This window comes from Lemur catta, chromosome 25, assembly GCF_020740605.2.
Source record: "Lemur catta isolate mLemCat1 chromosome 25, mLemCat1.pri, whole genome shotgun sequence".
Taxonomy (NCBI): domain Eukaryota; kingdom Metazoa; phylum Chordata; class Mammalia; order Primates; family Lemuridae; genus Lemur; species Lemur catta.
Window position 1 is genome coordinate 2,342,848 of NC_059152.1, and position 13,323 is coordinate 2,356,170.

Sequence of the window (13,323 nt, forward strand, 5' to 3'; positions counted from 1 at the left end):
GTTGCCCAGGCTGGAGTGTAACGCTATGCACAGGTGCAATCCTAGCTCACTGCAGCCTTGAACTCCTGGGCTCAAGGGATCCTCCCACCTGAACCGCCAGAGTAGCTGGGACTACAGGCGTGGGCTATGGCTCCCAGCTGAGTGTTCTTGATGCATAGAATTTTATGCTTACTGAAAGAAATCTTTCAAACTTAGATTTATGTCATTTGTTACTCTTGTGCATACATCAAAAGGAAAGTATAAGTGGAAAAAAATTGGTTCAGGTATCTCCTAGGCAATGACAACTACATCATAATTGCCACCCGGCTGACGGCAATTGTAAGACCACTCTGGGGTCAGTGTTGTCAATCATCCGTGACCTACCACCTTGCTTGAGAAATAGACTAATTCCCAACACCATAGAAAGCCTCTGTGTGTCCACATCTCACAACTGCACTTCCGTCCTTGCTGTCCTGCAGGTAGCTACTCTGCTGAGTTTTGTGTTTGTCCTTCCCTTGTTTTCTCTATGGTTTCCCAAGTATATATCCCATGCGACATATTGTTTAGTGTTATTTTTGAGCTGCTCCCTAAGTGGAACTATACCGTATATATTCTTCTGTGACTTTTTTATTATTTATTTAAAGACAACTTCACCTCCCCAGATGGGGATGGTCTAACAGGGCCCACTTGGTTGGTGGAGTGAGTTAGGACCAGGGGCTTCACGAAGCCAGCAAGCCGTGGCCCACTGGGGTTGACAACAGTGGGATGGGGGCAGAACCACATTAGAAATGTCATCTTCTTGGACTCAAGCCCTCCAGGCCGCATGAACACTGGTGGGAATCGCTCTCTATGAGGTGGCAAAACCTCAATGCTGTTCTACCAATTTGGCCTTCCCATTGAGTTTAAATACAATTGTAGCAAATTGGGCTGATTTCTATTTCACAGGCTTGGATCTAGTGGTTTTTGAATTCATCATCTAAATGTATGTAAATTATCCACTCTGGCCCAGAACCCAACAGTTTTTATGAAGACTGTGATTTTTTTTTTTTTTTTTAAAGAAGACTGTAATTTTTGTAGGAGGGCTCTCCACCACCTCCTACGAGCACTGACTAGCTGGGCATGGGCCCAGCCGGAGATTCAAATGAGGCAATGAAAGAGCATTAGTGAAATTCATAGGAACAAGGGACGATTTTTAGAGAGCAAGAGCAAAGCAATGGATGGTCTCGATTTTATACACTTGGACAAATGTTTTTTGGACACACTCGAGGCACTGGGATTGGCACTGTGAGAAACTGACTATGGGGAAGATTGTCACTAGGCGTGGGGCACAGGGAAGGCGGGGAGAGGAAGCAAGACCGACATGCAAACCACTTCTCACTCCACAGTGCTCTGCCTGGACCTCACAGCACCGCGGCACGGGTTGTAGCAAATGACCTCCTTCCTGCATGAGCCACGGTCCCCTGGGAACCAGAAGGTACGTTCCATGGAGATTTTGAAGGCATTGATGAAGAGGTGGGAGCAGGGAAAGGCAACTAACTGGGAATAATGAGGCCCCCGGGGACGATCGTCACTGAGAACCATCCCCAGTGCTGGCCCTGCAGATGGGGGTGCAGGGAAGGGTATTCTGAGTGTCTCGGTAGAGCAGGTGGTGGAAGAGCCACTTCTGGACAGGCCTGTAGTGCTGCAGGGAGGCAGCCCCTGCCAGAACTGAGGGTGGGAGGAAGCAGGGCGACGTTCCCCGACCTCCCTCTCCTCCCACTGTGCCGGGTTAGAACTGGTTCGTACTGGTTCATACTGGCTCATGAAGGCTGACTGTGTGCGGCTCCTCCCAATGCCCAAGTCAAGTTAGCTGTTTGCAATCTTTTATGGTGGGAGTATTTACACCACAGAAATGGGCAGAGGCTGCAAATCAGGACAATTTTCCCTGGAGAGCGGGAATGCTGATAAGCATTCACTAGCATCCCACCACCTCCCATACTCTCGTCTCTTCTTCTGGCCTGTCCTTGGCTGAGTCTAATGGAAGTCAGAGGGCAAGGGAGCTTGGGCAGAAGTCATTATGGGCCAGTCCCTGGGGGCACAGAGCAGAGCTCAGAGGGAGAAGGATGGAGGGAGGGAGGGGCCGCAAAGGAAGACTGACCAGCCCACCCCACTGTCACTTTTTATCTCCTTGCCCTGCTTTATTATTATTTTTTTTTTTTTAGGAACGCATCACCTCCTGCCAGATTGCAGAGCTAATTGTTTACCGTCTGTCTCCCTTACTAGAATGGAAGCTCCATGAAAGAAAGGGACTTTGTTTTCTTCTCTGACACGTCTCCAGCGCTTGGAACAGCGTCTGACAGCTAGCAGATGCTCAGGAACTTCTGTTGAATGAAAGAATACAAGGCAGAATTTTTTGAGTGGCTTAAGAGAAATGGGAGGTGCTGCCTCACACAGAGGAGATTCCATGTAGCGTGGAGTGCGAGGTGCCCATGGAGCACCCAGAGAGGAATGTCTAGCAGACAGCTGGAAGTGCGGAGATTGGAGCTGAAGATACAGACTTGAGCATGTGATCATGGAAGACGCCAGTCTGCTGGATATCGCTGGAGGACTGTAAGAGGAGGGACCGATGCCAGACAGAGCCTTGGAGAATTCCTACGCCCAGGACGGAGAGGAGAAGGGAGAACCAAGGTGGCAGACAGAGAAGGCCCAGCCAGAGAAACAAGAGAACGAGGATGAGGGCGGAGCATCTCAGGGAAGGGAGATTAGTGATGCCAATGGGAGTTGGCATTTAGGCAGCACTTGGCTAATGTTTGTGCTGGATGAGGGCGAAATGAAGCTTGAGAAACAGCCACTAGACTGTGCAATGAGGACAGGACTTGTGACCAGCACAAGGGTCATTTCAGTCAAGTGGTGGCTTCCGCAGCAGGCTTCTGGTGAGATAGGAGTGAGTGCACCACTTTAAAAATTAATCATAGTGCTGCAGCGTGGATGAACTTTGAGAATCGTCATGCTACACGAAAGGAGCCAGGCACCAAAGATCACACATAGTAGGATTTCATTTCTATGAAGTTTCCAGAATAAGCAAGTCTAAAGAGACAGGAAGCACGTTAGTGGGTACGTAGAGCTGGGTGGGTTGGGAGGAGATGGGGAGCCACTGGTAACGGGTGACGGGTTTTTGGTTGGGGTGATGAAAACGTTCTAAAATCCATTGTGGGGACGGGCGCACAACGCTGAATACACTAAAACCACCGAATCATACACTTTAAATGGGTGAATTGCATGGTATGTTCATCTCAATAAAGCTGTTATTGAAAGTTAATTATGAAGTGCTTTGTATATGCAAATACATGCTCTGTATTTAATCGACTCTAAGGCACTGTTGATTGATTGGCAGAAGCATCATTATTTAGTGTACCACAAAAAAACATAACATGCTGCCAAATAAACCAAGGCTGTTTTTTTCTTATCACGTTGTCTGTGAGATGCATTCCTATTTCAGAGAGGGCAGGGTTTTTGTTTTTTTTTTTGAGACAGAGTCTCACTTTGTTGCCCGGGCTAGAGTGAGTGCCGTTGGCGTCAGCCTAGCTCACAGCAACCTCAAACTCCTGTGCTTAAGCAATCCTCCTGCCTCAGCCTCCCGAGTAGCTGGGACTACGGGCATGCGCCACCATGCCCGGCTAATTTTTTCTATACATATTTTTGGTTGTTCAGATAATTTATTTCTATTTTTAGTAGAGACGGGGTCTCGCTCAGGCTGGTCTCGAACTCCTGAGCTCAAGCGATCCTCTTGCCTCAGCCTCCCAGAGTGCTAAGATTACAGACATGAGCCACTGCGCCTGGCTCTTTCAATTCTTTCGTGTATAGACCCAACATGGAACTGCTAGATCAAATGTAATTCTATGTCTAATATTTTAAGGAACTACCACAGTTTTCTACCATAGCTGCACAATTTTATATTCCTACCAGCAAAGCACAAGTGCTCCAAATTCTCCACATCTTCACCCACACTTTTATTTTCTCTGTGTGTCTTTTTAAAAGAACAGCCATCCTAATGGGTGTGACCACCATCCTGATTTAGTGGAGACCCTGTTTTTACTAAAAATAGAAAAATTAGCCAGGCCTGGTGGCGCATGCCTGCAGTCCCAGCTACTCGGGAGGCTGAGGCAGGAGGTTCGCTTGAGCCCAGGAGTTTGAGGTTGCTGTGAGCTATGATGACGCCCTGCACTCTAGCCCGGGTGACAGAGTGAGATCCTGTCTCAAAAAACCCTCCAAAAACAACAAAAAAACAAAACTGCATAGACAACTGCTCTGAGAGGAAGCAGGATCAAGAGAAGGTTCTTGTTTGGGGAAGGGGCAATCTGCCCAAAAGAGCATGAGCACGAGAGCGCGGAGACACCAGGCCTTGTGCCCCCCGGGTCAGAGGAGGGAGACAGGCAGAATGTAAGTCCCCCCTGGACATACGGCTGTCCCTGTCCCCCACCTTTCTGCGGGGCTCTTGGAGGGGCTGGAGAGGTTGCCTCCCAGAGAGGCAGATTCCCAGGCAGGGGCCCAAGGCCTGAAGGGACGAGCTCCCCGGCAGCCTCACTCCCCGAGGCTGTTGCAGAGTCTCTGGACCGTGGAAAAGCGGGTTCTGAATAGAGCGAGTGGGGCATGGGCTGGGGAAGTGGGGCGCGGGCTGGGGAAGTGGGGGGCCGGCGGCAGCAGAGTCTCTCACGACTGAGAGCCGCTCCGCCGCCCCCTGCAATCTGCCGCCGCGGCCACCTTCTGCCTGCTTCTATGCATAGGCCCGGCACGTGTTCCCCGGCAGGATGCAAACATGCTGGAATCTGCTAAAAATCCTCCTGTGCCGTGGACAGGGGGCTGTGGGGCAGGAGGGGCTCGTGCCTCAGGGCGACTGCCCTTTTCCTTTGATCTCCTCCCTCGTGACCAATGTGCCGAGAGTCCCCGAAGTCCAGACCCCTTTCCGCTGTGCCTGTGTGGGGGAGCTGGACGGCAAGGACAAAGGTGCCTTGGTGCCAAGGAGCTCGTGACACTGGCATGGCCAGGACCTCGGGGAAAGCTGCACACGGCAGTGCTGCTCAGCAGAGTCGGCCTTGCAGCCAGCCGGGCTTAAGTTCAAATCCTGGCTCTTCCACTTCCCAGCTGTGTGGCCTCTGGAAAGTTACTTAACTTCTCTGAGCGCGGCTTGCCCCAGCTGGAAAGTGCAGACCCCAGTTCTTCTCTGCAGACTGATTCGAAGATTGAAAGAGACAACGTACGTGAACTGACTGGTGCAGCGCCTGGCATGTTAGTAAGCACTTACTAAAAAGTCATGTTCACATACTGGGACACCACTCAACGGTAAGAAAGAATGAACCACTGATACAAGCAGCAATGTGATGAATCTCAAAATAATTATAAGTGAAAGAAGCCAGACCCAAAAACAGGGTGGGCAGATGACAGCTCTGGGAGTTCCCTGGGCCCCTTTGGAGCTGTGCTTCTCTTCCGGTGTCTGTGCTCTGTCTTATCTGTCACGACCACCGCCATCCTCATTAGTAGTGGTGGCCCACTGTTTTTGTCCTGTTCTCAGCCCAGTCGTCGCTGTTTCAGTCGGGGTTCCCCAGAGAGACACAGCCAGTGGGCTACGCGGACGGATGACGGGGGATTTACCAGGGGAATCGGCTCACGCAGTTATGGAGACTCAGCCCCACGCCCAGCAGGCCGTCCGCAGGCCGGAGAGCCAGAGAGGCTGGCAAGGTGGCTCAGTCCACTTCGGAAGGCCCGAGAGCCAAGAAGCTGATGGTGTCACTGTCAGTCTGTGGCCAAAGGCCCGAGAGAGGTCACTGGCAGGTTCAGCCAGAGAACCTGGAGCTCTGATGTCCAAAGGCAGGGGAAGGGGGTCCCGCTCTGGAAGAGAAACAGGGAGCATTCACCCTCCTCCTGCCTTTCTGTCCATCCGGGACCCCAGCCCCATCGAGGGAGGGTCTTCCCCGCTCAGTCCACTGACTCGCTCGCTTGCCACCTCCCCTGCAGACACGCTCAGGCACTCGCAGAAACAACGCCTCCCCGGCCATCCAGCACCCCGCAATCCAGGCACGCTGACACCTAAAAGCAACCGTCGCGGTTGCCAATATGGAAAAATTGGGACATTTCTAACAAAATCCAGATTCCCAGCTTCTTTTGATTGACTGGAAGATCCAGCCTCGCTGTGCCCGGGAGCTGAGGGACAGCAGTTGCCAGGACTGAGTAACAGCTGCCCTGTGAACGACAGCGCGGATGACAAGGGCTGGCACTCACAGAGCTCTGGCCACGCGCCAGGCACGCATCATGAGCGATTTGGTTATCACGGCCCCTCGGGGCCCACATCCCCTATTAGGGTCCCAGCCTGAGCCTGCGGGCGGCAGTTGGCAGCCCTGCTCCAGAGGAGGGGGCCCGGGGAAGGAGCCCTGGGCTGCCAGAGCAGACCTCCCCACCGTGCCAGCCGCTGTTCAGATCCATCTTAATCTTCTCACTCCTGCCACTCGGCAGCTGCCGTTATACTTCCTCCCCTGCCGGCTCCCACTGCCCACTGTCACTTCCCAACGCCACCAGCCTTTTGATCTGGCTTTCAGGAGGGCAGAGGGGCTCCCTGATCCGGGCCAGGCCCACCTGCCACATGTGACAGCTCAGGCAGGCCGCGGGGGCAGGCGTGCTGGGCTCGTGTCGATTTATTACCTAGGGAGCCTTGGGAGGTAAATCTCTGATGAAAGCTCGTGTTGGGCTGCAGCCTTGATTTCAGCGCAGCATCTGATGAAATGTCTCAGGTCCCTGCCGCCACGCTGGAGAAGCGTGGCCAGCTGGTAGCGGGCTCAAGTGGGTTTTTGACTAATGGAAAAACAGCACCCAGATGGCTGTGATGACTGGACGGATGTCAGTGTGGGTCACTGGAAAGAAAACAGAGAATATGTTTGCCGCGTGTTCAGAGGACGAGCTCCACAGCACCGAGGCGAAGATCCGGGTCCCAGGGACGAGCAGACCCAGGTTGAAATCCCAGCCCTGCCATGTGTGAGCTGTGTGGCTGCAGGCGGGTCACCTCCCCCTGCCAGGGCTCCGGTCTATGCCGTAGGAGCGTAGCAGCCCTGTCTGCAAGGGCTGCCGTGAGGATTGATGCCCAGGAGGGCGCTCAGTAAATGTCACCCTGGTGGTTGTAAGGCTGGTGGCGGGCACCCCTCCCCTCCCTAATGGAAAAAGAAGATGCCCAGGAGACCTGCCAAGGACAATGCCTGCAGGGCCCAGCTAAGTTAAAGGACGACCACACCTGGATGCTTACCCTGATAAGAGTCTCCTTTCCTGGAGTCCACACATACCACCGCCCCCTCCCATTTCTCAATACCCGCCCTAAAACTGCAACAAAGAAATTCCTTACTCTTCCTGCCGAAATCTTCCCACCGAAGAAACCCCCATCCCCCAGCCCTAACAACATATATAAACCCACTCAGACGTCTGGGCGAGGTGACTTCTCAGGGCCCTCTCCCCGGGGACCTGAGAACCTCACCTGGGTCCCTCTCTTGGGACCCGTTACCCCCACCCAGGAGCGCCCCAATAAAGCCTCTTTACTTATCCCTTTCAACTCTGCTCGTCTTTCTTTCTCTGGCGCTGGCCACTCCAGAAAACCTTACAGCGGTGATCAGATCGACTGTGACACATGGCTGCGGAGACACGGAGGCAGAGAGCCAGGCTCCGAGGCCTCGTGTTCTCGCCAGCTGCAGGAGCCGTGTGCCGGCCTCACTGCCACGGGCCTCAGACTCCGCTGTTCGCTTGGGACAGAGGGAAATGGCAGATGGGAGGGAGGGTCACAGCGTCTCGGCCCCCCTCGGACACTCAGGGACATGGCTGAAGCCCAGCTAATCACGGGGTGATGAGGAGAAAAAGAGAAGAGATTGTAACTAAGAAAAAAACTGGAAGCTAGAAGAGGAAGGGGACAGAGAAAGATGAGGGACAGAAAGGGGGAGACACAGAGGGGCCCCTACCCTGGCCCTCTCGTGACAGAGAGTCTCACAGTTGACATGTGGGGACCTCGAGGGGCCTCGGCAGTGCCCCAGAAGGGACCGATGAGGTCTGTGACAAGGGAGCTCCTGCTGCCCGGGCTGCCCCTTGGAGCCACTGGGAAGTGGGACTTCAGCACGACACACGTCCCCAAACCCCCAAACTCAGAGGCTACAGCTGCCACCCTGCTTGTGCTCTCAGTAGCACTGGCTCTGCCGAGTGTCTGCGAGAGCCGCGGTCATGTTTGGATTCATACATCAAGAGGAACAAGTGGAATATTTTTACCGAAGAGAGAAGTGTTATTTTTCTCTGAAGTGCCTGGACACGGAAGACGCTCCATAAATGTTGAGCACGTGACAGGGACAGAGCCCGAGTGGGAGCGGGGGCGGCAGCTCCCCGGGGACTTGGAGCCTGTTCTGACGGGGGTGGGGACGGGAGGGTTCCCCAGACAGCCAGCATTGCCCGCGGGAGAGATCACAAAGCCCTTTTTTATAGTTATCAAAGTACGGTGTGCACCTGGTTTAAAAAAAATTCAAATGGTACTGAAAGTCTTACAATGAAAACAGTAGAGGCTTCCTGCCCCGGTCCCCAGAAATGACACTATTAGCAAAATGTTCCCCCTCAAGGATATTTATTGCAGCACTGTTTGCAAGAGAAAACGTGGAAATGCTCAAGATGTCTATCGAAGATCAATGAACGTGATGCATCGGCAGAAAAACAATCTCTTGATGTACTGATATAAAATGACCTCGAGATACATTCAGCACAGAAAGCAAGGTGCACGTGAGTTTGCACAGCATGCTACCAGGTGTGCAGAAAACAGGAGGAAAGACCTGTGAGTGGTAGTGCACTCACGGAAGGGCTGGCCGATAACCTCGCACTTGAGCAAAGAGCTGAGAGAGTAAAGAGCAACTTGCATAGGAGCACATGTATCGCATGCACGGAATCGCTTGTTAGGTTATGAAAGAAACCCGCCAGATTTGCCACCTCCCAGGCAAGAGCACTGGCTGGGAAACAAGGAGGGATTCGTTACATTCTTTTATGTACCTTGGATTACTTACTTATAAAAAAATGTTAATAGCCTCGTCCTTGTGGCCCATAGACTTTAGAGTGGTCCCAAGGACCCGCCATGCTGGTGTTCACACCCCCTGAGGGAGGGCAGGACTTACGGCAGAGGGGACGGGATAGTACTCCCGTGATTAAATTGTTAGACCAGACTCCATCTGAGCAGAAGCAGACGGGAGCAGAGACTCTCCCGGGGGACTTGGAGAGTCAGTAGCCACGTTGGAGAGTCAAGGAACGGTGGGCGGCCTATAGACCTAGGGGCAGCCACAGGCAGGAAAAAGCAGGGTCCCTCTGAAAGGACGTGGGTCTTGTGAGCGAAATAAATCCGCTCTCTGCGCCCTCCCTCCCTCTCCACCCAGCTAACGGACAACCTGCTCTGAACATCTCAAAGGAGCCCAGCAGACAAAAGGAAATGTAATTTTTCTTTTTTTTTTTTTTTTTACAGTTGCTAGACCTATTGACTAAAACTGCCTTTTAGCACCTGTTTCTAGAGCCTGCAGTGGTCCCTGAGAAGTTCCTGGATGAAGTTCCAGCATGCGGACAATCTCCAGACGTCAGAACCCAGCCCCAAATCCTATCTTGAGGGCAAGGTCACTTGACCCCTAAAGCAAAGGGACGGGATGCAGCGGTTTCACGCAGCAGATTCCATTATCCGCTTGCACTTAGGAAGAAGAGAAGGAGCAGATAGGGCAATTCACAACAGTTACTGTTTTTCTCTTTGTCCCATAAAAGCAGCAAGCCACGTGGCCTAGTGGCTGGCATCCCCCTTCTCTTTCTTTGGGATGTCACAGTGGCCGGTGGCCGTGGCCGGCTGTCCCTCTGCTCTCTTCCCCGCCCCGTTCTCTCTCTCTCTCTCCTAAAAGGATAAAATAAACTTTTAAACTTTCATATCTTAATTTCTGCGTGAGAAATCAACCCTTTCCACCCTAACACCCTCAATCAAGCAACTGCAAGGGAATGCATTCTGCTGACAGCCAGGTGGGCTTGGGCTCGGATTCTTCCTCCCTGGAGCCTCCAGACCCAACGCGGCCAGGCTGAGGCCTTGATCTCAGCCGGGGGAGACTTTGCAGAGGACCAAACTCCCACCCAAAGAAACTGTGACACAATATAAGTACTGGTCGTATGAAGCTGCTAAGTTCCTGGTAATTTGCTACGTAGTAATAGAAAACTGATACACTCTTTGAGCTGTTTCTTCTGGTAGGAAGGAGCTCAGGAAATTTCACCCCAAAAGCTGACCCCTTGGTATGAGGAACATTTTGAATGACAGACCCTTCGAGATCAAAAAGCATTGGAAGGGGCTTCCCCTCTATCTGCATAAACCGATGACAAGAACAGTTGACTTCCCTTCCTCTCCTTGTTCTCTCCATGTATTGCAGGAGAAAGATCAAGGGTGCAGCCATATCTGGCCCAAATCATTTAAAATATAATACCTGTCTCTCAGGTTAATTTAATTTGCAAAGTGAATCATTTACAAGTCCATCTGTTTTCCCCATCCATTTATCCTCCCTAGCAACAATTTATTGCCCCTAAGCAGAATTGCCTATACTGATCTCCCTCTCTGCTCCAAAAAGACAGGCATAGAAATATCTGAACTTCATTGGGATCCTGAGTAATCACTCTGATTCTCCCCAAGCACGTGGTAGATAAACCCCCCCTCTCTCTTTTATTAATCTGCTTTAATCGTGAGTCGATCTTTCAGCAAATTTTCGGGGGAAAGGGGAAGTTTCCCTTCACCCCTACAGGTATTTACCTCTATATTCCGGAATAATGTATTCATATTGCTTTTCTTGATTTCTCAAGCTTAGAAATTATCTATTGATGTCCCGTTAGGGTTGACAAGTATTTGCTCTCTCTCCATCCCCTTCCCTCCTTGTACCCTCCCAGGATAGCAACTCTAATATTTTTAGGTAATCAGTAGTCAGCATTTAATTATTATAAGCAGTGCAAATATTATTTATGACAGAGCGAGTCACGTGCCGTGATATTTCCTTTCTTCCTTTGTTTATCCTGGGATTAATAATTGCCTCATTTAAAAATTTACTCAGTGTTCTGTGTACCTTGCCTTATTTTTTCCCCAGTTGCTCCTGCATCTCTGGTAAATGCATGATGATCTTATTTCTGTGTAGTGAGACCTGTATCTTAATGTACTGACCCCATTTTCCCTGGCAGCCTCCCTCCTGCCCCAAACTGTCCAGCTGGCATTCTGGGCCCGTGCACAGCTGTCATGTGGGGACTTGCGTTCGCTGCTCTGCTGAATCCTGTCCTGCTTCCTGAGCCGCATAGCTTCTTTCTTGGTTTACAGCCTCGTGTTGGTGGAGCACATCCTGTAGCAGTTTCTTAAGACAAGGTGCACGGGAAATCAATTTGTTCAAGTCCCTACATATCTGAAAGATGTCTTTATTTTACCCTCACACTTGCTAATGGTAACTAAGTATAGAAGCCCAGGTTGAAACACGCGGCCCCCATCCCCCAAGAAGGTTGAAGGTTGTGTTCCCCAGTCTCCGGGCTTGTAGTGTTGCCACCGAGAAGTGGATGCTATTTTGATTCCTGGTTCTCTCATGGTGCCCTGTTTCAGCCCTCTAGAAGGTTTTTGGATCGTCCCTTCATCCTTGGTGTTCTGAAATTTCAAAACTGGTGTAGGTCTTTTTTTATTTGTAATGATGGATCCTCAAGTGGTTCTCGCCATGTGGAAATTCATGCCCTTCTGTTCTGGGGACATTTTATATTTTTTAGAAAATTATTTCCTCCTGTGATGGCTAATTTTAGGTGTCAACTTGGCTGGACTAAGGAGCCTCTAGAAACCTGCTAAAGCATCATTTTTGCATGTGGCTGTGAGGGGGTGTCCAGAGGAGATTAGCCCGTGAGTCTGAGAGACCAGGCGGGAAGGGTCTGCCCTCAGTGTGGGCAGGCACCACCCAATGGGCTTGGGGGCCCGGAGAGAACAAAAACAGGGAGATGGTGACTAAGTCGAGCTATCTGCCGGAACTGGGACACATTTTCCCTCTCCTGTCCTCGGACAGCAACTCCAGGCTCCCTGGCCTTTGGACTCCAGGACTTACACCAGCAACCCCCCGTCCCCAGCCCCATCCCTGGGTTCTCAGGTCTTCGGCCTCAGACTGAGAGCTACACCATCAGCTTCCCCGGTTCTGAGGCCCTGGGACGTGGACGGAGCCACACAACGAGCCTCCCAGAGGCTCCAGCTTGCAGATGTCCTGTCACGGGACTTCACAGCCACCATAATTGCATGAGCCAATTCCCCTGACAAATCTCCTCTCATGTCTCTGTCTGTCCTGTTGGTTCTGTCCCTCCAGAGACCCCTGACTCGTACACCTCCCGCCTGTCTGCTTTACTGTCTCTTTGATGCTTTTGTTTTCTTGTCTCCTCTCTTGTCTTCCAGTTCTCTTTTCTGGCCGATTTCCCTATTATTGAATGTTTACTTATTGAGTATCACTTTTTTTTAATGTCTTCTTCTCTGGTTACTTCCTTTCCTGTGAAGGGCAAAGTCTCTTATTTCCCCGAGAGTTTTCATGAGAGCCCTTCTGGAAATCGTCTTCCGGTCCCTGCGTTGTCTCTGAAATCCTTTGAAGCCCAGCCCCAGCCCTGTCTTTGTTTTGATCTCTGTTGCCTGCTGGAGTCCTTCCCCAGATACCTGTGATCGTGGGTGTCTGTCCACACTTCAGAGAGGCCCAGGACGCTGACTGGCGGCTCTGCACGCTCGCGTGGAACACAGGGACTCGGGGGCCTTTGACTCTGGAAATTGCCAGATGTCGGATGTAGAGATCTTTTTCCCTGGGGCATTCAGCTACTGAAGAGAAGAGCCTTCTAACCTCCTGCCTTGGGACAGGGTGTCTGCCATCGGAGTGGGACATGGGACTTAGACGTCATTGTGAGGTGCTTAGACTACGGTCCTGAACCTCACCTCCTCCTCCCGAGCCCCACTTTGCCCTGTGTCCCCAAGTTCAGAGCTGTCTCACCCGCATCACCGCGTCACCTGAGAGCAAGCCCTGGGCTCTTGCCTGGGGCAGGGGAAGGAGGGATTCGAGCAACCCAGCTGTGTGGGGTGAAGGGCGGAACTGGGGGTCTCACTCGGTGTACAGACTTCCACACCAGCCCCTCTTCTCAGCCCCACACTTGACCTTAACTGTCCCCTGTACCTGTTGCCGCCAAGTCCCGAGCGAGCGTCTCAGACTTTCCGCAGAGCAAGTCGGTTTCCTGCTCCTCCGGAACCTCCTTTCAGGCACTTTAGCTTATGTCTCCTCTGTCAATGTTCCTCCTCCATCTGCTCTCCGTCTTCCA